The sequence below is a fragment of the Sus scrofa genome, chromosome 1 (assembly GCF_000003025.6).
Source record: "Sus scrofa isolate TJ Tabasco breed Duroc chromosome 1, Sscrofa11.1, whole genome shotgun sequence".
Classification (NCBI taxonomy): domain Eukaryota; kingdom Metazoa; phylum Chordata; class Mammalia; order Artiodactyla; family Suidae; genus Sus; species Sus scrofa.
This window is the reverse complement of record NC_010443.5, coordinates 11949814-11974317: the sequence shown is the minus strand read 5'-3', so window position 1 is coordinate 11974317 and position 24504 is coordinate 11949814. Positions and strand designations below refer to the sequence as shown.

Here is a 24504-nt window from a genome sequence, read left to right as displayed (position 1 = left end):
GATTTGGGGGCTAGGTAGTACCCTCTTGTGGACTATAACCATGTTGTTACACTTATTAGTGGATTTTTAAGCTTAGCGTAACTATTTCTTAATTTAAGAAAACCAGGGATTTCCCGTTGTGGCTCAGCCGGTTAAGAACCAAACTAGTATCCATGAGGATGCAGGTCCAATCCCTGGTCCCCCCTCAGTGGGTTAAGGATCCAGTGTTTCCACAAGCTGTGGGCATAGGTCACAGATGCAGCTCAGATGCCAAGTTGCTGTGGCTGTGGCATAGGCCAGCTGCTGCAGCTCTGATTCGATCCCTAGCCTGGGAATTTCCATATGCCACAAGTGTGGCCCTAAAAAGTAAAAAAACAAACAAACAAACCAGCAGATACCCCCCAAAAGACATGTCTTATATATTAAGACAGCACAAGATGCGAACATGTGTATTTTCAGAAATTTACCCTCATCTAGCTTCCTCACAGCATCATTTAAGAAGCCTTTAATTGACTCCAGATGCTAATAGACATGTTGAGATGACTCTGGTAGTTCGGCTGGTTCTCAGTGCCCGTCTGAACTAGGATGGTAGGCTCCCCGGGCACAGGTGTTTTGTAGGCCCAGCCATTGCAGAAATGGAAATGGTTCTACCTGCCCGTGCTCTCTGAGGAGCGCTGAAGGCGGGACCACATGGCCCTATTAAAACCTAACTGGTGGCTTCCTTTTTAGACCACACCCATTGATGTCCTCTTAGTCTGTATGCGAAGGATGCCAGGTCCCGCAAGTTTAGGCGGTGTCGTTAGTTTACCACCGGTGGAGCCACGTCTGCAGCCCGGGCCTGCTGACCTCCAAGACAAGGGTCTTTCCTGAACCACCCCCAGAGGGAGAGAGATGGACCCTCTGGTTCTTCCTGCTCTGCTGGAGGAAGAGATGGCATTTTAGAGCAAGAAATTCATCAAACATTGAAACATTTGCTGTTGTAGTTGCACCGTCTCTTTAAGAATTACTTTGGGAAAAAAAAAAAAAAAAAAACTGGGAAAAGTTATTCCTTTGACCAGTGATGACCAGTTATTGTTCCTTTTGTCAACAGGCAAGATGATGAATGAAGTTCGGGCAGCTTCCTGTGTCCCAGGCCTTGTAGAAATAAATGAGACGTGCTTCACATTTCCAATGTGCATCACCTCGGATCTTTTTTAAGGAAGCGTTAAAAGGAACCCAGCGTTACCTATTGAAGGCTCTGTGCTCTCAGGCATTGTTTCTGATTGAATCCAGAGGTTGCAAGCATGCCTCCCTGTATTACCTGTTGGAGCAGGTTTAATTTTATAAATTTTAAACACAAACTCTATGAGTTTCTAGTTCATAATTGTTCTGTTTGAGGATCCACTCAGATGAACAGTATTGCATCTATAAGAGATATGCGCTTCCACGGGACCAGAATTTTGGGGAATGTAAAAGGCAAGAAACTCCAGCTGTAGCGTCCTCGTGTACCGAGGGATGAAAAGGAGAGATTTGCAAGAAAACCCTTCAGGGGGAGATGTCATGTTGTGTTGGAACCACAGATTGCTAGAACCACAGCTCTAGTAACCCAAGGCTCTTTGCCGTGAACACAGTATGCAGACTGTAGTTCTTGACTGGTGGCTTTAATCCATGATTGTTAGTCATGTCCTCGGACACTCTCAAGTGTTGAAAGTCTTCAACTTGCAGTAGAAAGAAGAGAGAAAGAAAGGAAGGAAGGAAGGAAGGAAGCTTTGAGAAAATCCAGGTTCAGTGCCGTCTTTTGAGACTCTCACTCCAGCCTTTGTGTCCTGTTCTTAGAAACAGCAGGTACCTGGTGGCGGGTGAGAAGCCTAGTGGGAGAGAAGGGAAGGGACCAAAAAATGGGCATATCACATTGTATTGTAGACATACTTTATAAGTACGTTTCTTATTTGCTTCTTATTCAGGCAGAGATTATAAAAGTTTCATGCAAGAATCCAGACCAAGATTTGTGTTTTGGCCGTGATCAGAATACCTGCAGGGAAAGGACACAAACCACAAAAACAAAAAACAAACAAACAAAAAGCCAACCTCGACTATGAGCACTCTTTACACCTAAACCAATATTTTTATCATTCTTTTATTTGTTTTGGCTCTGTCACAAATTAAAGTGCTTGGAATGCTGTAGTCTGTGGTCTCTTGAAATTTAATCAATGAGAACCTAACACTTTCACAGTATGCTGTCACTTTGGACTTTCATAATAAAAGTTGAAATGAATTTTGGTTGGTAGTCATTTATTTTGATTTGTGACTTAGTGCCTCTTTCGCGATTCATCTTCGCCTATCCGCCGAGCGATTTGTGTCCCGAGACATAGAGACGCAGAGTCCAGGCCTTTCACAGTCTCTCAGCAGATCACTGTCTTTTTTTCTACGTTTTAACGAGTGCTTCTTATTTGTTGAAAGGCTGAGATATTTTTGAATGCCCATGGCTTTTTGATTATGCGTGCTGGGAGTTCCCTTCGTGGCTCAGTGGTGAAGAACCCAACTAGGATCCATGAGGATGTGAGTTTGATCCCTGGCCTTGCTCAGCGGATTAAGGATCTGGCGTTGCCATGAGCTGTGGTGTAGGTCCCAGATGCGGCTTGGATCCTGCGTTGCTGTGGCTGTGGTGTAGGCCGTCGGCTGTAGCTCTCATTTCCCCCTCTAGCCTGGGAACTTCCAAATGCCTTGGGTGTGGCCCTAAAATAGCAAAAATTTTTAAAAAGATGATTATGTATTCTACAACACAGATTAGAGATTGTTCTTGAGGGTTCTGCCTTAGCTTTCTTCAGTTTCGGATTATACCATATTGCCTATCAAATGGTTTATAATATATTTTGGTATTTTCTATTAGGTAAGTAGAACATGGTAGAAGGCTGTGGGGAATCTGGCTACGGCCGTGGGCTTTTCAATCACATCTTTCTTTGATTCTGCTCTGTGTGTTGGGTATTGGAGTAGCTTTTTCTGTATTGTACAGTACTATAGGAAGGAAAAAAACTCCAAAGAAACCCAGACAGCTGAGCATGGGTAGGGAACTGGAAATAGGAGAAGATCCAGAGTTTCCATTGTGGCTCAGTGGTAATGAACCCAACCAGTATCCATGAAGTTGAAGATTTGATCCCTGGCCTCGCTTAGTGGGTTAAAGGATCCGGCATTGCTGTGGCTGTGGTGTAGGCCAGCAGCTGTAGCTCCGATTCAACCCCTAGCCTGGGAACGTCCATATGCAGCGGTGAGGCCCTAAAAAGACAAAAAAGAAAAAAAGAAAAAGAAAAGAAAGACCCCCTTCTGGCTATTCTTTGATACCTGAACCTGCAACTGGCAGATACACCACTCATCCAGCTCTCGCTCCCCACCGCACAACACCAACCCCCACCCAAAGGATCAGCATGGATTAACATGGACGTTCTAGGGCGTGTGTGAGCAAGTAACTTTGGAGCTCTTAGATTACGGAAAAGAAGACCTAATAGGAAGTTCTGGGTTCTTTTCAGTGGGTGGGTGGCAGCAGAAGGAGTAGAAGAGTGAACCTAACAATAGAATCCTTCCAGAGTTCCCGCCAAGGTGCAGTGGGTTCAGAATCCAACTGCAGCAGCTCAGGCCACTGAAAGGCTCAGGGTCGCTCCCAGGCGCAGGGGGCTAAAGGGTCCCTCAATGCCACAGCTGTGGGAAGGTTCCAGCTGTGGCTCGGATCCAGTCCCTGGCTTGGGAGCTTCCACATGCCACAGATGCGACCCTTTAAAAAAAAGTGGGATCATTCCTTCAGACTGAATTGTGTGACTCTGAGCACCTAGCTGGAGGTGCATTTCTACTTCCGGGGCCCATCCGTTGGAAGCGTGTCTTTTCAAAATCCCAGGGCACCATAATAGGGGCAGGCGTGGATGCTTTGGTTCCCTGGGTGAATTCCCTTGTCTGGAGCCTCCGCTACCTTCTCTCTGCCCTGGACGAGCTCTCTTTGTGAATCAGCAGGAGTACTGAGCAGACCACACTCCATCCCTGCCCTCAGTCTGTGGCAAGGAAAAGCTCCCAAAAGTCACCGTTCTCTAGGGACTTGAAACATGAGCCTGTTTTAAAAACAGGTGTTGGATGCCTTTGGTGAACTGAAGCTATTCAGTATTTACACAACTGGAAAGAATCCTTGCTGAGGGTGCTTTGGTTTTGTAAGGAAACGCCTGCTTCTCACTTGAATTCTCATCCTGAGATCTTACTCCAATGAGACGGGTGGTCTTAGGCCGTTTCCTTGCGGTGAATACATTCTTCAGAGAGCAAAAGAAACCCCCAAACCTCTGCTTCAGAATGCTCCCTCCCCCCCCCCCCCCCCCCGTAGGAACTGCCCCTGGGTGATTACTTTTATTCAAAGCAATGTGTGTTTTATGTGATTTAAGAACATAAGTAGTTAAGGAAGTGGTTGAGTCTGATGCTTTAGGAGAAAGCTTCTTTCTATTCATTTTAAGTAATTTTCTTAAATCTGCTATTTCTGCATCCATTTGTTACAATTGGGGACTATTCCATGCTACTGCGAATGGCATCGAATTACACCATTTTCATGGCTGGGATTTCTCTGGCGAGGGGACACAGCTTCTAGGAGAAGAGCCTGGTGCGGTGTTGAGACTGGGTTGCATTTATTGTTTTCTGGATACCTACTGCACCGGTTAGGATCTGCGAGACACATTAGGTTTACTGCTCGTATTTATCTGAGCTATATCTCTCTTCCAAAGCATTTTAGAGGAGTTCCTTTTGTGGCTCAGCGGTAATGAATCTGACTAGGATCCATGAGGACACAGTTTTGATCCCTGGCCTCACTCAGTGGGCCTGGGATCCGGTGTTGCCATGAGCTGTGGTGTAGGCCACAGACATGGCTCAGATCCCTCACTGCTGTGACTGTGGCATTGGCTGGTAGCTGCAGCTCTGACTCAACCCCTAGCCTGGGAACTTCCATATGCCGTGGGTGTGGCCCTAAAAAGCAAGAAAAAAAAAATTCAGAAAATACAGAAAGGACTCTATCCATGAGCTAAATAAAGGATGCTCATTTTCACAGTCTTCTGTTATTGCAACAATAAGTTATTTTTTAATCCAAAATATACAAACAGGTCAAATGGCTATTTATTATAGACTGTTTAGGAGAGAAAATTGTAAACTAGGAAAAAATATCTGTATTTATACATTTTATTATCTAAATTTGTATATACAAGCCTAAGTACCATATTGAATTGTATTTTCTAAAAAGATAACATTCATAATATTAGTACAAATTTTTAAAGCCACAAAAGGATGCATAGCCTAGAAACAAATGTGGCTTTCAGCTGGCTGAGACAAACAGCTTGCACGGCCGGGAAGGAACCTGAATACACATTTTATAATTTTGCCTGGGCGAGAGTTCCTGTCGTAGCTCATTGGTTAACGAATCTGACTAGGAACCATGAGGTTGCGGGTTCAATCCCTGGCCTTGCTCAGTGGGTTAAGGATCTGGCTTTGCCGTGAGCTGTGGTGTAGGTTGCAGATGTGGCTTGGATCCTGCGTTGCTGTGGTTCTGGTGTAGGCTGGCAGCCACAACTCCGACTGGACCCCTAGCCTGGGAACCTCCATATGCCAAGGGAGCAGCCCCAGAAAAGGCAAAAAGACAAAAAAAAAAAAAAAAATTTTAAAAATAATTTTGCCTGGGCGATCATGGGTGATAAGACTGTTTCTGGGTAGAAGCAATTGCTGTTCCAAAGAGTTTTTTCAAAATTGTGTGAATATTGAGCCAAATTCTCATTTTATATCACCTTAAAGATCCTTCATGAAGTGCTGTATTATTTAAGAGATCCCCCAGGAGTTCCCATTGTGGCTCAGTGGTTAAATAATCCGACTAGGAACCAAGAGGTTGCGGGTTCAATCCCTGGCCTTGCTCAGTGGGTTAATGATCCGGCATTGCCGTGAGCTGTGGTGTAGGTTGCAGACACGGCTCGGATCCCTCGTTGCTGTGACTCTGGTGTAGGCCAGCAGCTACAGCTCCAATGGGACCCCTAGCCTGGAAACCTCCATATGCCAAGGGAGTGGCTGTAAAAAAAGGACAAAAAGACAAAAAATAAATAAATAATTAATTAAAAAAATAAAAGTTCCCCCAATCAGGAGTTTCCTAGTGGCTCAATAGGTTAAGGACCTGGCTTGTCACTGCTGCAGCTCTGGTTACAGCTGTGCCATGGGTTTGATCCCTGGCCCCAGGAACTTCCACATGCTGTAGGTGTAGCTCCCACAAAGTTCCTCTACACAGTGCCAAGCAAACTGAGAGGCCACGGCCCAGGCCTTCGGTGGGCACCTCCCTCTTTCTTCACTGCATCATTCCTGTCCTTTGATAACTGACAAGAAAAAGACAAAAGCTAATGGCGAAAGGAAGTAATTTTTGCCAGAAAGGTCCATCCTAGGTTTTCTCTTGCCTGTGTAGACCCCACACTTTGGGGACCTGGAGGCTGAGGCAGAGGCACCCAGATCCGCTTAGGTCACCAAGAAGTAAAGCTCCCTAAAATGAGGCCTGGCTAGGGACTGACCGTCAGGAGGCCATGGGGAAGGAGAGGACAGGCTGGGGTCCCAATCAAGAGCTAATGGGGAGATACTTTCCTAGAAAACAATCACCAAGTACAGAGACAGAGGCCCTCCCCTCTGTGCAGGAGGCCTGACTGCAGCTGGAACCCCCTCTCCTTCATGTTATCTGGTTTTTTTTTTTTTGGCCACCTGTAGCATGTGGGGTTCCCGGGCCAGGGATCAGATCCGAGACTCATTTGAGACCTAAGCCGTTCCGGAGCCTTTAACCACTGTGCCGGCTGGGGGATTGAACCTGCATCCTGGTGATGCAGAGATGCCGCCAATTGCGTTGTGCCACAGTGGGAACTCCTTCTTCATGCTATCTGACTTTCTAATTAGAATGCTATATGTTTGTCTCCAAATCTCAATATTCTTTTGGGGATCCAACTTGTATTTATTTAGTGCTTACTAAATGCCCGGGACTGTTTTTTGAGACCAGAGATGAAGAAATGAGTGAAGATGATGCTTGTACACATCAGGAAGGAAGACAGGTGTGAATTCTGTGTTAAACAGAAGCAGAACAGGCAGGTATCAACCAGGAGTTCACCTAAAAATGACTAGTTTTTTGTTTTTGTATTTTGGCCGAACCCACAGCATGTGGAAGTTCCTGGGCCGGGGATTGAACCCACAGCACAGCAGTGACAACATCAGATCCTTAACCCACTGAGTCCCAAGGGAACCCCCCCAAAATAACTCATTTTTTTATGAGCTCAACTTGCCACTATGAAAACAGAAAACAGTTCTTACAGTTTATCTTTTTGCTGTTTCCTAGCCCATAGTCAGTTTACTGTTTATTTGGTTTTTAGAATCTGGGGATTGTATTTACTGATAACTGTGAACCATGCCTATTCAAAAGTGCAATAGTAAAAAAAAAATTTTTTTTTAAATAAATAAAAACAATAAACCATGAGCTGTGGTGTAGGTAAAAGATGCAGCTCAGACCTTTGCTATGGCTGTGGTGTAGTCCGGCAGCTGCAGCTCCGATTCCAACCCTAGTCTGGGAATGTCCATATGCCACAGGGGTGGCCCTAAAAAGAAAAAAAAGTGGCATAGTTCGAAGACCTTGTCTGACCTCTGTGACCTGGCAGCAAATTTCCCTGGGTTGAGATTTCACAAATATGTTCTTTAATTAGACATTCCTCGCAACACATCCTAAGCGGGATCCCTCTTTTTCGAAATCCTTAAACTTTCGCACAGAAACAAGTACCACTTTCCATGAATGCTGTCCTTAAATTCCACACGAGAAGTGACAAAGTTTCAGCTGTAGGTGGATGAATGAAAAAATTCAGACTACTCTGCAGGCACAGTGACTTTGACTTTAGAAAGTGACAAAATTGGCTTTACAAATGACCTTGGAAAATGATAAATAGAACCCTGAAAGCTCTTTCTACTATCAAGCCATTTGAATTCAACGTTTCTTGAGAGAGCTCTCTTATTTCCAAAAATATGTATATATTTCATGAACCAAGGGCAGACTGTAATGAGAGAGTGGATGGAATACACAGAAAGTTACTCTTGGCCCACATTTTTCCTGAAGGGAGTTTGGTTTTCCTGGGGCCATCTTAGCAGCATGCAAGTGAGCTGGTTTCCCCAGATGCTCATCACAGTAAACAGATGCATAGAAGTTGGTTGACTCCAAGTTTTTGGTCCGGTTATAATGTGCCTAGAAAGACACCACTATTAAATACAAAGGGGGGGGGTAGTTCCCGTGGTAGCTCAGCGGTTAATGAACCCGACTAGCATCCATGAGGACGCAGGTTCGATCCCTGGCCTTGCTCGGCAGGTTAAGGATCCGGTGTTGCCTTGAGCTGTATTGTAGGTCGAAGATGTGGCTCAGATCCTGAGTTGCTGTGGCTGGGGTGTAGGCCAGAGTCTACAGCTCCAAATCCACCCCTAGCCTGGGAATCTCCATATGCCTCAGGTGCAGCCCAAAAAAGACAAAAAAAAAAAAAAAAAAAAAATTGTGATATGTAGGTTTGCTTAGGAAATTCAAGGATTTCATTTAGGGATGAACACTATAAACCCACACAGGCAATACATGTTACTTAAAAAAGACAGGAACTGCAGTAAGTCTAAGCACGACCGCTACCAAATCATTTGCTAACCACCCTTTTTTGGACCACAGCCATGGCATAAGCCCTAAGTTCCATTCAACTCAGTCCAACTAAAAGCAGTAATTCCTCGGTATGCTTACCTGGACCATGAAATGTTTCAAACTAAGGTTTTGCAAGATGACATCACAATAACTCTTATTTTCTAGCATAGAGGGGATTGGGGCTTTTCCAATGAACCTCCTGTTTTTAAGGAATTTAATATATGCCTTTTTTTTTTTTTACATTTTTTAAGTGTAGTTGATTTACAATGCTGTCAACTTCTGCTGTACAGCATGTGACCCAGTCATACATATATGTATATATACATTCTTTTTCTCATACTCTCCTCCATCATGCTCTATCACAGGAGACTGAGTACAGTTTCCTGTGCTGTACAGTAGAACCGAATTGCTTATTGGGTATACTTCCTTTTTTTTTTTTTTTTTTTTTTGTCTTTTTTTTGTCTTTTCTAGGGCCGCAGCTGCAGCATATGGAGATTCCCAGGCTAGGAGTCTAATTGGAGCTGTAGTCACTGGCCTATGCCAGAGCCACAGCAATGCAGGATCTGAGCTGCATCTGCGACCTACACCACAGCTCACGGCAATGCCGGATCCTTAACCCACTGAGCAAGGCCAGGGATGGAACCCAAAACCTCATGGTTCCTAGTCGGATTCATTAACCACTGTGCCATGACGGGAACTCCTTATTGGGTATATTTCTTAAATGTGCCAACACAAATGCCCTGCTGGCTGTCACCTACCAGTGTCTGCTGTTGCAAAAGGCCATCAGACGCTCACCTTGCTCATCTGGAGGCCACAGAGTCTGGTACAAAGAACTAGCCTCTAATACAAATAGACATGAACTTAACAGTCACTCTCCTCCAAGAGCAGAGGGAAAAGAAACCCCACTGAATAGATTTACTTAGTGTATTTTTGTTCAGCCCTTGGACATGGAATCAGTAAAAAAAAAAACCATCATCCCATTAGAGTTATCTGTGCTTGCACCAAGGAAATTTCCTCTCTTATCAAATTTCTTCCATTGCCTGCAGAGAAAACAGATACCCTTATTCAGGTGTGTCTCCTCGGCTACTCGTAGCTCAGGCTTTAGCTTGCTTTGTTTTATTCCTTGGTCTTGGTTTGCACTTGGCTTTTTGGGCGAATCCTTGCAGCTGAAGATGCTTCTGGGCACTAACGCAGAGGTTCCCAAAGTTGTCTGCACATTAAATCCCCTGGGAAGCCTCAAAAACTACCAATGTCTCTGTCCCTTCCTAAGATTGTGATTTCTAGGGTGTGTCCTGGGTGTTGGCGTTTTAACAGATCCCCAGGCTTTCCTAATATGCAGACAAGTTTGGGAACTGCAGGGCCAGAGGGAAGGGAGGAAAGGTTTGGTAAGCCTGAGCCGGCATCCTGGTCCCGCCTCCTGTTTGTTGTGTGATTTGGGGCAAATGACTTAACCTCGCCCCGCCCTGATTTCCTCGTCTGTAGAGTGGAGATAACCATGCTGGCAGTTCTCTCATCTGTATCGTGAAAATATCGTGTATATTACATGATTCGTGACAGCACACGAGGAGTGGTTGGCACAGGAAGTGGTGGCTGCCATTATTTTATCCCTAGGGTAAAATAAAGTTTAACCCAGTCCAAAGACAAGGAAATGCCTTGCGGGTGATTAAGTGATGTTAGCGCAATGAAAGTGAAAACAGGTAGGGTGACAGCCAGGCTCTCAGCCACATGGGAGGCCTTTTTCTTCCCCCGAACAATTGAATCGTTCATCTATCGCTAGCCTGTTGGAAAGAATGATACAACTTACACTCAGTGATAAGGCTATTGTGTTCATCTGTTTTCCCAGGATAGGGCGAGTCTGCCTGGGGCTTTGTGAACAGGACCCGCTTGGCAGGTCAACGCAGGAAAAACTAGGAAGTGGATGCTTTTGAAAAGACCAGTTTGACTCTGTGGGTTTGGTGGGCATGTTCACTGATCATAGTTTGCCACAGCCCTGGGCACATCCCTGGGGACAGAAGTGAATAAAGTAAGGGGGTGGGGCTGTCATTGTCTCCCCACACCATGTCTGTCACCAGCTAGGTCAGACTAGGATCTGACAACTGATTGGTTTTTTTTTTTTTTCCTTTTTTTTCTTACTTTGGCCGCAGCTTGATGTGAGATTTGAGTTCCCAGACCAGGGATTGAATCTGGGCCACAGTGGGGAAAGCACCAAATCATAACCACTAGACCACCAGGGATCTCCCCTGATTGTATTTTTGAATCGAAAAAGTCTCTCTTCCAGGCTTCCAATTTTTAATCATTTCCTGTTTTGTATTCATCTCAAACAAATCCAAATTAACTTTGTTGAGAAAGGAAGAACTACAGACACAGGTCCTATTGGGATGAACGTGGTTCCTGCCTGCGGTCTAGGCGGGGATGGGGACAGAAGGTCTCGTTTTGCCACGTTGCCCTGGGGAGGGCATCTTTTGTGGAAGGAAGAGGGGAGGTGATAGAATCAGAGGAGGCTGAGCAATCACCGGGACCCTTGGGGTTCTTCACTGAACACTCTGAAAGTCTCTGTAGAATCTCAGGCAGATCGAAATGTTTCTTGGATGGGCGCCCTGCCTTTTAAGCTGATTTGCAAAGAGCTTGGCAACCCTCCAATACGAACCAATTTTACTCATAAGGAAACCAACCCACACAAAGGAAACCGTTGAGAGCAACATTGGCAGGTGGGAACCAGTGGGGACAGAACTCAGGGTGCCTATGGGGGTCTATTCTCTCCTACCTCCACTCCCCAGCTTTCAGAGCAAGTTCTAAGTGCCCATGATGGGTCCGGGCTGCTTAAGCCACAGGTTCTGTGAATTCCCCATCAGATGGTGCCAACAGAATCCAGAACGAGGCTTCCACTTTCCTTTAACCAGGGACGTTGTGTCCCAAAGGCACTGGGAAGAAGGCAGGGCCGTTGTAGGCTGGAAATCCTTATTTTAACCTGCAGTGGAGACTCAGTCCTAGCACGAATCTGGGCCAAAAGGAGCCTAGGCCACAAATGGGGAAAACAGGCCGTCTTAGCGCCTCCCAGCTGCTGTAACAATACCGTCGACGAGGGGCTCTTAAACAATAGACACGTGTTTCTCACAGTGCAGGGGGCCAGGAGACCACGATCAAGGTGCTGGCAGATCTGGTGTCTGGTAAGGGCCACCTCCTCACTGAGTCCTCGCAAGGGGGAAGGGGAAGGGGAGGGGGAGGCCACCTCTGGGGTCTCGTATAATCTCATTCCTAAGGGCTCCCCGTATAACCTAATCACCTCCCAAAGGCCTCCAGATACCCACATGCTGGGGTTTAGGTGTTCAGCTTATCAATACTGGGGGTCGGGGGAGACACAACACGCTGTCAATAGCAGCTGGCAATGGCCTATAAGAAAAGGGGTGCTTTGTATTTCCCTTTTCTTGAATGTACTTCTCATTGTCATGAAGGCTCATTGGCCAAGGAGAGGTTTGGCAGGATGAAAGGATTTGAGATCTGTGGACCCCCTGTTAGACCCTGACACCAACAGGATTCCACCTAATTATTCTAAAACTATAATTAGATGGAGGTCCTGTTGTGGCTCAGCCTCATCCATGAGGATGCGGATTCGATCCCTGGCCTTGCTCAGTGGGTTAAGGATCCGGCGTTGCTGTGGCTGTGGTGTAGGCCTCGGCTACGGCTCCGAATAGACCCCTGGCCTGGGAACCTCCATGTGCTGCGAGCATGGATCTAAAAAAACAAAATAAATTTTTTTAATTAGCAAACGTTAGCACACAGGGCTGCCTTGTTGTGGTCTGAGCTGTTGATGGAAGATTTTGTGGGATCCACAGAGAGGCCAGTGGGAAGGTTTCTGGGCCCCTTCTACCCCCAGCCCCACTGTCCCCAGGAGATTGCGGTCTAGTGGTTACGGTTCAGGCTCCAGAGACAAGTTTGCCCAGACTGAAAATCCCAGCCCCACCACTTGCTGGTGTTTGACCTCATCTTCTTGGGGCCTTGGCTTCCCGTCTGTCAAATGGGGACAACTTAGCGGGATTGCTTTGAGGACGAACCAGGAAAGTGATTGGAAGAGGATTCTGTTTATTGTATTGAATGTATTCTCCATAGCGAGGTCATGTTGTCACTGTCATATTATTTTAAAAACGAGTGTTTCACCTGCCGTAGGAAGGCATCAGGCCTGATCATTCAAGTTCTAAGGTGATGATGAAAATAAGAGAACCTCGAATGATCACTTCCTGTTGACCTTTGATGTCAGCAGCTATGTCGTATGACTGACCTCACACTTTTCTTCACTCATTTTTTAATCTCCTAAGTCAAGAAAGAGTACATTCTTGTTATAATTGATTCTAACAAGCGCAGACGTTTATAGAGTCAAAGATGACTCGTCCTTATTTTTCTGAAATAGCTGCTCTACTAAACTTTCTAGGTAAACTGGTCTGGCCAAGACTCTTGCATGGAAAAGCCAGAAAATGTCTTTGATGTGTGGTTTTCTCACATGCCTGCTGACCTAGCCTCTGATCGTGGTTGTCTTGTGACAAATGGTTGTGGAGTTTTGCACTCTGGGAAACAGTGTTTTGGCAGGAGTGTTTCGGCAGGAGTGTTTCCTGCTGTATAAAGTGTCACAGCCTCTCTGGCAGTGTCCAGCACAGAAGGTGGACTTTGGCAGGAAAGGAAGACCCATGTCCCACATGGGGACGTGGAAGGAAGGGGAGGAGAGCTGCAAACTGCTTTGGGGGACAGAGTTCTCCCAAAGGCAGAGAAGCTAGCGCTCCATTGCTGGAGACCAGTAAGAGCCCATTGTGGGTGTGGTGCTGGGGACCACGGCCAGGCTGAACCCAGAGAGGGCGGGGCTGCTGCTAGCAAGGCCTTGTGTAGATTATAGGTGGGAATGCACAGCAGGGTGGGAGGAGCAGGGTTGGGTTTCAGCCCTTGCTCTCCCCCCCTCCCAGATGCTCTTGTGCAGTATGCAACATGTGCACCTGTGCTCAGCAGCCCCAGGCCAGATGCAGGAGTTTGTTCATCATGGACTAGGATCCATGAGAATGCGATCCCTGGCCTCGCTCAGTGGGTTAAGGATCCAGCATTGCCTTGAGCTGCAGTGTAGATTGCAAATGTGGCTCAGATCTGGCATTGCTGTGGCTGTGGGTAGGCTGGCAGCTGTAGCTCTGATTCGACCCCTAGCCTGGGAAATTCCAAATGCCGTGGGTGCGGCCCTTAAAAAAAAAAAAAGAATAAAACCTGGATCCTTCTGCGTGACCTGGCCCTGCCCTTCCCACCTCCCAGCCTCCCCATCCCCCTCCCTCTACCAACCCCCACCCCGACCCTTGAGCTTGGGCGGCACCGGTGTCCTCCAGCTGTGTCAAGCCTTGGAGGCCCATATTTTTATTTTGAAGGCTCCCAGCTCATATATCAAACATTAATGTCCACCCACATGATGTATTAAATATTTTTAGTAGAAAAAGTATTTTAAAGTTTTTCATATCTCAAATAATTTTGAAATTGACCCTGCGTGACTGCTTTAATTTGAATGCCTGTGATTTCTCAGCCGTCTTCCATGTGCTTGAGGAGTCTCATCAAATGAAAGCATCTAAACCTACGCATTTTTTTCCCAAAGTGAAAGATCTATGAGTGCTTGGCTCTAAGACAGTTAGCAATGTGTTTTATTTTATTTGCATTTATGAAACATCGACTTTGCAGTTTTGCTTTCATATTTGGGGAATAACATATTATTTTCAGGCCTCGCCCCTTTCTCTAACGCCCGCCACCTCTCCCCACGGTGGCCTGGCCAACTTCTCCATCTCCTGATCTCGTCTCAAATATAACTCCCCCAGAGGGCCTTCCTGACCCAGAGCTGGGTCAGCTCCCTTGTCGCATCATCTTCCGGCCCTAAGTCCCTTTCCTCCAGAGGACATCTCAGACTTTAACTTCAGGGGTATCTGTGTGACCCGCTCGTTAGAGTTTCTCTGTAGTGCTGGACAGACCGGAAATGGCACAGGTCAAAGGCCATGGCCGGCTGGTCCCCATCCCGCCCAGGAGTGGCGAATGGTGGGGACTCAAAAAACTGTTAGCCTTCTTCTTCTCCTTGTGTGCCTAAGCCATCTGGCAACAATCTGGAGTTGCCATTGTGGCTCAGTGGGTCAAGGACCCGATGTCTCTGTGAGGATGCGGGTTTGATCCCTGGCCTCGCTCCGTGGGTTAAGGGTCCTGTGTTGCCGAAAGCTGCATGGCTCCTCTCTGGTGTTGCTGTGGCTGTGGCTTAGACCTCGGCTGCAGCTCCAGTTCAGCCCCTAACCCAGGAACGTCCATATGCCAGTTCCAGGTGCAGCTGTAAAACAAAACAAAAACAACCTAAGCATCTCTCTTGCCCTTTGGTGATATTAGGACAGAATCTAGCATCATTCATTAGTGTCTCTAGTGACTTCAAATGATCCTAAGAGCACACAATTTGAAAGCATAAATCAAGGAAATGTGTGGTCTAGAGATCCATTCGGTCTCAACTGCCGGGAGCCTTTCTCTGTGACAGCGCGTGTCCCTGGTCACAGCCGATCCATCACCACCATCTTCCTCGTCAGCATCTCGCCCACTGACGGGCGGCGCTGTCTCTCTTGCAGGGCTCTCGGCGGTCCGCCCGTGGCATTAGTCGTCTCCTGTGCCACGTGAGCAGTCCTGCGAGGCAGGGGATGGGAGGAAGCTGTCCTCCACACGGTGACTGTGGGGCACGGCCATGTGCCGTTTGCGGAGGACTCGGCTCTGGATCCGGACACGGCTCGCGTTTAGTCCTCTGCAGGTGTCCCTGCTGTCGGGCAGTTAGTACCGAGATGGTGCAAATATTGGTTTAGTCAGAGCGTGCTATTGAGGCCCAAATGTACTCCCATCCCTTGGTACCTCGGGCTCCATGTGGCCCCAATAAATGCCAGGATGCCAATTGAGCTGCCAGTTTGTAAGCCAGACTCTAACCTCGTGAGGCACTGTTCAGTCACGGACCAACGTGACTGCTCATGTTGACGGGAGGGGAAGAAAGTCAAGATTTGAAAGCTGATGCCCGTGGCCCCAGGCACACCTTAAACACAGGTCATTTAGGGCTCAGCTTTGGAAGGAGGGAGAGAGTCACGAGTCCCGCGCTTTTCTGGGGAGGCTCTTGCTGTCCCGAGGGTCTGTGACGACGTGACTCTAGCTCTGGAGTCATCCAGACGCGGCGTCAGCTCCGTCTCTCCCCCCGACCAGCTCTGTGACCTCGGACACGTGATTTACCCGCCTTGCGCCTGTTCTTCTGAAACAGAGATAAATCCGATCCATTCATCCGAAGCACTCAGCTCTGACCAAATCCGTTCCTGGCAGATGTTGGTCAGTCATGGCAGCGGTGAGAGTCCAGCGAGGGTGGTGCTCGAATCATGGGTTGTCCTGGTCGAGTTTGTGTCCAGAAGTTCCTTTTCCTTTTCTTTCTTTTTTTTTTTTTTTTTCCTTTTTTTTTTTTGCTTTTTAGGGCCTTCCATTTGCAGCATATGAAGTTCCCAGGTGAGGGGTTGAATCAGAGCAACAGCTGTAGGCCTACACCACAGCCACAGCAATGCCAGACCTGAGCCACATCTGTGACCTACACCACAGCTCAGGGCAACACCGGATCCTTAACCCACTGAGCAAGGCCAGGGATCAAACCTGCCTCCTCTTGGATATTAGCTGGGCCCTTTACCCACTGAACCGCAACGGGAGCTCCCCAGAAGTTACTTGGTTCCCCACAATCGATCTACGGCCTCTTCCCTTGAGCAGACTGGGGTCCTCACAAGGACGAAAGATGAGTCTGGTCTTTGTATTCCACATAGTGCTCTTGACACACGATAAGAGCCGAAGAATTATTTAATGGGGTATGGAATTATTGACTATAATTCAGTCGAGAAAAGGCCACGCTGGAGAAAGTTATCCAGTAGAGGAAAATGTCTTAAAGTCTCAGGAGATGAATTTCTTTTTTATCAGATCCCTAAACTTTTCCATCATTGCTTTCAAGTTTCATTTCTACAGTAATTAGAGCCGCATTAAAAAGAAATAAGAATTGGAATTCTTGCTGCAGCACAGTGGGTTAAGAATCTGACTGCAGGAGTTCCCATCATGGCTCAGTGGTAACGAACCTGACTGGGATTCACGAGCACGTGAGTTCAATCCCTGGTCTCTCTGAGTGGGTTAAGGATCCGGCATTGCCCTGAGCTGCGGTGTAGGTCGCAGATGCTGTTCGGATCTCCCGTGTTGCTGTGGCTGTGGTGTAGACCGGCTGCAGCTCTGATTTGACCCCTAGCCTGGGAATTTCATATGCTGTGGGTATGACCCTAAAAAGACAAAAAAAAAAAAAAAAAAGAATCTGACTGCAGCAGCCCAGGTAGTTGCAGAGACGGATTCAATCCCCAGCCTGGTGCAGTGGGTTAAAGGATACGGCATTGCCACAGCTGTGGCTCAGATTCAGTCCCCAAACCAAGAATTTCTGAAAGAAAGGAAAGAAAGAAAGAGAGAAAGGAAAGAAGGAAGAAAGAAGGAAGAATCAGTGGGAATTCCCTCTGTGGTGCAATGGGATCAGTGGTGTCTTTGGAGCACTGAGTCGAGGGTTCGATTCCCTGCCTGGCACAGTGGATTAAGGTCTAGTGTTGCCTCGGTGGCAGTGTAGGTCGCAACTGTGACTAGGATCTGATCCCTAGCCTGGGAACTCCATGTGCCACAGGGCAGCCAAAAAAGAAAGAGAGAAACAAGAATCAGTCGAGTTCCCTTGTGGCAGGTTAAGGATCCAGCGTTGTCACTGCAGCGGCCCAGGTCACTGCTGTGGCATGGGTTCTATCCCTGGCATGGGAACTTCCACATGCCGTGGGCATGGCCAAAAAAAGGTAGCTCTGGCACTGAGGGGGAGTCTTTGAGGCTGACCCACCAATATCAACCTCCCCTTTGGGGGCTTTAAAATTTCCACATAAAAAATAAATAAAAATAAAAATAAAATTCCACATACAAAGCACTTTGAGATGCTTAGATGAGGGTGTCACAGGAGCTCCCCATACCTTATTATCATGAGTTTAAAAGCCCCCAGACCCCACTCAGGGCACTGGACCTCAGGGGACAGATACTGCCTAGTGTTACAAGGACCTCAGGTTTGAAGCAGGGTGGGGGTTGGGACCTGGTTGCACAGACATGCCAGGGCCCGTGAGCTTCCCCTGTGGACAGTGGAGCGAGTCAGAGTGACGGTTTAATGCCGTTGTCTGAATATCTTGGGGTCAGGCCAGCCAAGACTCATCGTGATCTTTCCATTCCAGCCAGGTCGATGCAGTCGCTGTTACCAGGTCTATGACAAGACTCTGACTTTCGGGGGGAGGAGTGCAGCTGGTTTGTAAACCAGCTATCAGAGGCTTGTATGAAATGCTGAGTGAAAGCAGCTCTTTTGCTTTTTCGTGCATGCCTGCAGCGTGATTCCATTTCTCAGCACAACTGTTAGGAAGCGAATGTGCGTCAGTGCGTATCTGAGGGGCCGGCAGCTCCTCTTCCCTGAAAAGCCATGGTCATTCCTCTCCTTTCACTGAACAAAGCCTGTTAGTAAGTCAGAGACAGAGGAAGAACTCAGGTGTTTATGCTCCGCAGAGGAGGCTGAAAACCTTGCTTTTAGTCAACATGGAAAAAAAAAAAAGTTTGGAGTTCCCATTGTGGCACAGCAGAAACAAATCTGACTAGGAACCATGAGGTTAAGGGTTCAATCCCTGGCCTTGCCCAGTGGGTTGAGGATCTGGGGTTGCCATGAGCTGTGGTGTAGGTCGCTAGATGCAGCTTGGATCCTGCATTGCTGTGGCTGTGGTGTAGGCTGCCGGCTACAGCTCCAATTGGACCCCTAGCCTGGGAACCTTCATATGCCATGTGTGTGACCTTAAAAAGAAAAAAGAAAAAAAATTTACGAATTTAGATTTCACTTTTCGAAGTTCCTGCCATGGTGCAGCAGCTTAAGGATCTATCATTGTCACTGCAACATGCGGGTTCGATCCCTGGCTCCGCACTGTGGGTTAAGGATCTGGTTTTGCTGCAGCTGTGGTGTAGGTCGCAGCTATGGCATGGATTTGATCCCTGGCCCAAGGACTCTCATTCGCTGTGGGTGCAGCCAAAAAATTAGAGCTTTCACTTTTCATCTCTTCATCCCCGTCTGTGGAGAAGTGTTTGGGAGGCGGAGGTGAGAGGAGCTGGGGGATGGATGTAAATGGCCCGTGGTCTTAGTCTTGGGCTCAGCCGTGTCAGCAGCAGCCAGGCTGTGTGGCGTTTTCTTTCACATTAGCTCCTAACCCCTTTGATGTAAGAAGTTCCCTCATCTGTAAAGAACCAGCGTGCTGGCATGGGGGAGAATGGCACGGTTTCCAGGGCAGAACATGCATAAAGAAGCATGCCGATTTAGCGTCCGCATTTTTTGCAGAGCCAAAGCAGTCGAGAGGTCACGCAAGCAAAACCTGGGCCCCGTCCTCTTCCATATCTTTCCCGATGGCCTGGGGATGGCAAGGGAGACATAACTGTCAAAGTCACAGGGACGCAGACTCAGCGAGAGCCCTCAGAAGACCTCCATAAAAATCCAAATGACCTCAGTTCGCTTATACATGTTCCCCCAAGACTGGAATGAAATTCCCTTTGGACAGATGTTAGGTGGTTGGTCCAGCTGAAACAAGTCCCCTTTCCCTCATCCCAGGAAGGAAGAGGATGGGTGCGTGGCCAGCTGGAAGGTGTGGAGGGACCCTTTGGGGTCGCTGACCTTGATAGAGACCAGCCCCCGGCACACGTGCTCTCAGGGCTGGAGATGACCAGCGTCAGCGCCCTCCCGGGACAGGATCGCCCAGCTATGCTCTGCCCTCCGCACACCCGGCCAGGGACACACACCCAAGGAAAAGCTCTTGTCCGTGGAGTGCCTTCTACGTGCCGGGCTCCGCACCAAGCCCTTTAGCTACACTTTCTCGCTTTATTCTCACAGCACATCTACCACGCATTCTCTCCGTGTGTGTGATGGAGTTGAGAAAGGTAGGGTAACTTACCTGGTGTCACAGCTAGTGTAAGTGGAGTTCCCGCTGTGGCTCCGTGGGTTAAGAACCTCAATGGGGAGTTCCCGTCGTGGCTCAGTGGTTAATGAATCTGACTAGGAACCATGAGGTTGCGGGTTTGATCCCTGGCCTCGCTCAGTGGGTTAAGGATCCAGCATTGTGGTGAGCTGTGGTGTAGGTGGCAGACGCTGCTCGGATCTGCCATCGCCGTGGCTGTGGTGTAGACTGGTGGCTAGGCTACAGCTCTGATTCAACCCCTAGCCTGGAACCTCCATATGCTGTGGGTGCAGTCCTAGAAAAAAAAAAAAAAAGAACCTGAATAGTATACATGGGGATGTGGGTTTGATCCCTGGCCTCGCTCAGTGGGTTAAGGATCCGGTGTTGCCACAAGCTGCTGTATCATTCACAGATGTGGCTTGACTCTTGTGTAGCTCTGGCTGTGGCATAGGCCAGCAGCTGCAGCTCCAATTCGATTCCTAGCCCAGGAACTTCCATATACAGCAGGTATGGCTCCAAAAAGACCAAAAGGAAACGGGGTGGGGGGAGCTGGAGCAGAGCCCTGTGTCTGCCTACCTGGCTACCTACCTACCCCCAAGCAGGACCAGCCCGACAGAGACTGGGAGAAGTGGGGTTCACCACATGGGGGTGTTCGGACCCTGCTCAGAGCCAGAATAGGCCAGGAGCCTGGCGAAGGGGAGCAGGGCTTCTGTGCCCTGGGGCACGTTCCCAGCCAGGGCTAACCTCCTTCCTCTCTGAGATACAGCGGCCGTATGGTCCAGCCGTCTGGTAAAGAAAAATGAAGAATGTGCGGTCAGGGGAAAAAATGCTCCAACCCATCGAATCACGGGACGTTCTCTCTCATCCTGGGGCCTCCTGTTTTAGGATTGTTGGTAACTCGCCCTGCCTCTTGTGGCTGCCTTGGCTGGGGGAAAGCGAGCCGGGAATTCCAGCCCCAGCTTCGGATGCTGCGTTCTTGAGAGAGGGGCTGGGGGAGGTGGGAACCCGGAACCCAAGGTCTCCAGGGGGACGTCTGATCCTCCTCGGACGGGAAGGCTGTTGGAGGGAGGGGTGCACTAAAACCAAGAGAGCAGCAACGCCGAGAGTTGAGTGAAGTGGATGGGGGGGGGGCACAGCGCTGGGATACAGTCTGAACAGACAGGCCCCTGGGTCCTGCCTGGCCTGACATCAGCCGTTGATGCTGACGCAAAAGCTGTGCACGGCCCGCCTGTTCTAAGACAGAAAGCCACAAAGAAATGGCTAAAATAATTTCAGTTGTAATAAGTGCGGTGATGAAAGCCAGAGTCTGAGGGCAGGAATGGGGGAGGGGGTGGGGGTGGGGTGAAAGGTACTGCCAGGGAGTTCCCGCTGTAGCTCGACGGGTTAAGAACCTGACTTGTATCCATGAGGATGCAGGTTTGATCCCTGGCCTCGCTCAGGGGGTTAAGGATCCCGCATTGCTGTGGCTGTGGTGTAGACTGGCAGCTGCAATTCCCAATTTGACCCCTAGCCTGGGAACTTCCATGCGCTGCAGGTGTGGCCCTAAAAAGCAAAAAAAGAAAAGTACTGGTGAGGAAAAACTCTCAAGAGGTGACATTCCAGCTGGGACTGAAGTAGGGGTGCCGGGCAGCCCCCGGGGAGTGCTAAGTGGGAGAATGTTGTCATCCTGGTGGCATCCCTTCTGCTACCAGGAGGACTAGACGGAAGGGGGCCCAGTGTTGGGGCAGGGAGACCAGCCCTGGGGCGGGGGTTGGACGGGGGAGCTACAGGAGGATGAGCCAATAAGAGATGAGAGAAGGAGAGTATTTTTGGAGAGCGCCTCAGTGGGACTTTCTGGAGAGCCTGGACAGATGTGGGGAAGGGAGGGCTCATAACACAGATTTCTGTCTGCATAGACGGGGTGCCATTGTTCTCAAGGGAACAATTAATTGTCTAGGCAAAGGGACCCTGTGGTGGCCGTTTGGGGTCTTGGAAAGTCGGGGATGAGAGGGACAGGAGCCCCGTGGGCCCCGGGTCAGGGTGATGGAGGGAGTTCCTGTGAGTCAAATGCAGTTTGATAAAGCCGTTAGGGCAGCGCTGGGAGCATCGTGATGACTCAGTAAATGGGAGCTGGTATTTCATTAGGAAATAGCAGCCAGATGCCTTGGAGGAGCAGAGTGGATAGAACAGGAAAGAATAGGAATGAAGCCTGCAGGGCAAGGCTAGGGAGACGCCACCAATGCTGTGTGTTCTTTTAAGGTCGGGAAAGGAACCCAGACAGCAGCGTGAGGAGGGAGTGTTTCCAGCCCTGACAACCTGGGAGGGTCCTGTGTCCTCCAGGCTGAAGGCGTGGGCGAGGCTTCTGCTCTCCGAGCCCTGACTGCAGCAGCATTGTGCCCCGGATGCCCTTGGGCATGTGCCCCTGGGCATTAGCACCTCCCTCCCTTGTGCTTATTCTCCTTCCTCCAGCCCCCGTGGCTTCTGCTGGCTCCTTTCCATCTGATTTCCCTCCCCTCTCCTCAGGGTCCGATCTGGCCCATCCACTCAGTCACGCCTGATGAAAACACATTGACAAAGGAGAACTGGGGGCCAAAGCTTTTCCTGCGATCCCAATTCTTTCCATACCAAGACATACACTCAGTTTTGGAGTTCCCTTGTGCCATAGAGGGTTAAGGACCCAGCATTGTCATTGCAATGGCTCAGGTTGCTGCTGTGGCTTAGGTTCAATGCCTGGCCAAGGAACTTCCACAAAAAAGGAAAAAGAAAACAAAAATATACTCAAATTTAAAAACATTCCTCCTTTTTTTTTTTTCTTTCTGCCTTTTCTAGGGCCACTCCCAAAGCATATGGAGTTTCCCAGACTAGGGGTCTAATCAGAGCTGTAGCCGCCAGCCTATGCCAGAGCCACAGCAACACCAGATCCAAGCTGCATCTGCGACCTACACCAGAGCTCACAGCAATGCCGGATCCTTAACCCACTTAGCAAGGGCAGGGACTGAACCCTCAACCCCATGGTTCCTAGTTGGATTCGTTAACCACTGAGCCATGACGGGAACTCCAAAAAAACATTCCTCCTTTTAAAACTTATAACTAGAGGAGTTCCCATCTTGCCGTGGCAGAAATGAATCCCACTAGGAACCATGAGGTTACGGGTTCGATCCCTGGCATTGCTCAGTGGGTTAAGGATCTGGCATTCCTGTGGCTGTGGGTAGGCCAGCAGCTACAGCTCCAATTTGACCCCTGGGAACCTCCATATGCCAGGAGTGTGGCCCTAAAAAGACAAAAAACCTCATAACTGGGAAGGGGAACTTGATCTGAAGTCTTTAGTCTTCAAACTAAATTTCCAGTGACTTGAAACAGGTGTCTGACCTGAATCAGCTCTGCAGAGTCAGACTTCTTCAGAAAGAACACACGTTAGGAATCAGCACCCATCTTCTTATCAGAAAGTGGGGTAATTATATTTGCCTGGTTCACAGGATGTGAGCTGTAATTATGGAAAGCTAATGCTTTTAAGAAAAGGAACTTGAGATCTCCCAGTAAGTGCTTGTAAACTCAGGCTGCTTTAACACAGACGTGTGTCTGCACACACTCCCTCATCCCTCCCCCCGCCCAGCTCTGCAAGTCTCACTGGCCACCCCAGTGAGAACGGCTCCCAGTGGCTGTGACCTCACAGGAACAAAGGCCAGAGCCACAAGCACTAAGCCATGCGTTCCTGATTCTGAAAGCTGCTTGGGTATCACCTTCCCTTCTAAGTTTTCCATTAAGGAGAAGTTAAGATTTGAAAAGATGGCATGGGGGGCTGCTGGGAAATGTGATGAGTGGCTTCTGTTTCCACTTTGGGGACCTTCCCAGGCTTTTCTGGGTCCTAAGAGGCATGTGGGAAAGTCCACCGCCTGCCCCCGGTCACAGGCATCCTTCGCAGGACAGGCGGCCAAGCCTGCCCCAAGTCCCTGCTCCCCTGACACTCTTGGAGTTCTCTGACTTTAAAGGCTGGGGAGGAGTTCCCCTTGGGGCTCAGCGGGTTAAGAACCTGACTAGTATCCATGAGGATGCGGGTTCAACCCCTGGCCTGGCTCAGTGGGTTAAGGATCCAGGGTTGCCGTGAGCTGTGGCATAGGTCGGCAGCTACAGCTTCGATTTGACCCTAGCCTGGGAACTTCCACATGCTGCAGGTGTAGGCCTAAAAAAGAAAAAAAAAAAAAAAGACAAATAAATAAATAAATAAAGCCTGGGGAGCCAGGTGGGCAGGAGGGTAATGCCTGCTCTGTAGGCAGGGACATCAGGGGAGTCGGAGTTCCCCACGTGGGCAACATCTGGTGCCCCTGGGAGGCTCTAAGCACACCCACTCCCCAAATAAAGGCCTCCATGTTGGAGGCACTTTTTTGGGTTTCTTTTGTTTGTTTTTTGTTTGGCTGAGGCGTGCAGTGGCTTGATGTGGGCTCTCAGTTCCCAGACCAGGGATGGAACCAGACTGCAATGGTACAAGTGCCAAATCCTAACCATTAGACCACCAGGGAACTCCCCGGAGGCACTTTGAAAGGCCAGCATCGTGAACCTGAAATGAGGTATCACAAAACCCTCTCTGGGATGGAGGCATTTTCCTGTGTCTTTAGGGCAGCATATCAAACTTTCCCCCATCCACTTAACGGCAAAGGGGAAAGAGTAAATCCCCTTCCTTCTTCTGGTGGCCAGGCTCCTAGTCGTAGTGGCCACATGCATCGAAACAGCTTGTCTCATCACACAGCTCCTGTGTGATCATGAATCCTGTGCAAACATTACACTTTATTCAGACACGTTGGTTCAAGATTTAATACACGAGTCATGGGTTGTACTGTGTCAAACTACCCAGCT

The 24504-nt window shown here is 48.7% G+C and overlaps 1 protein-coding gene across 5 annotated transcripts in view; it reads left to right on the top strand.

Moving 5' to 3' along the window:
• Nucleotides 1-24504, top strand: part of SCAF8 (SR-related CTD associated factor 8) — a 234328-nt gene that overhangs the window by 148118 nt on the left and 61706 nt on the right. For 3 of the 5 annotated variants that reach the window (XM_021072026.1, XM_021072016.1, XM_021072006.1), the window contains exon 21: nt 1070-2233. The exons of 1 other annotated variant lie outside the window; for it this stretch is intronic. The gene's annotated coding sequence lies outside the window, so the exon portion shown is untranslated. Of the gene's footprint in view, nt 1-1069; nt 2234-24504 lie in introns of those variants that run through there. One more of the 5 variants, XR_002338280.1, reaches the window with a different exon arrangement.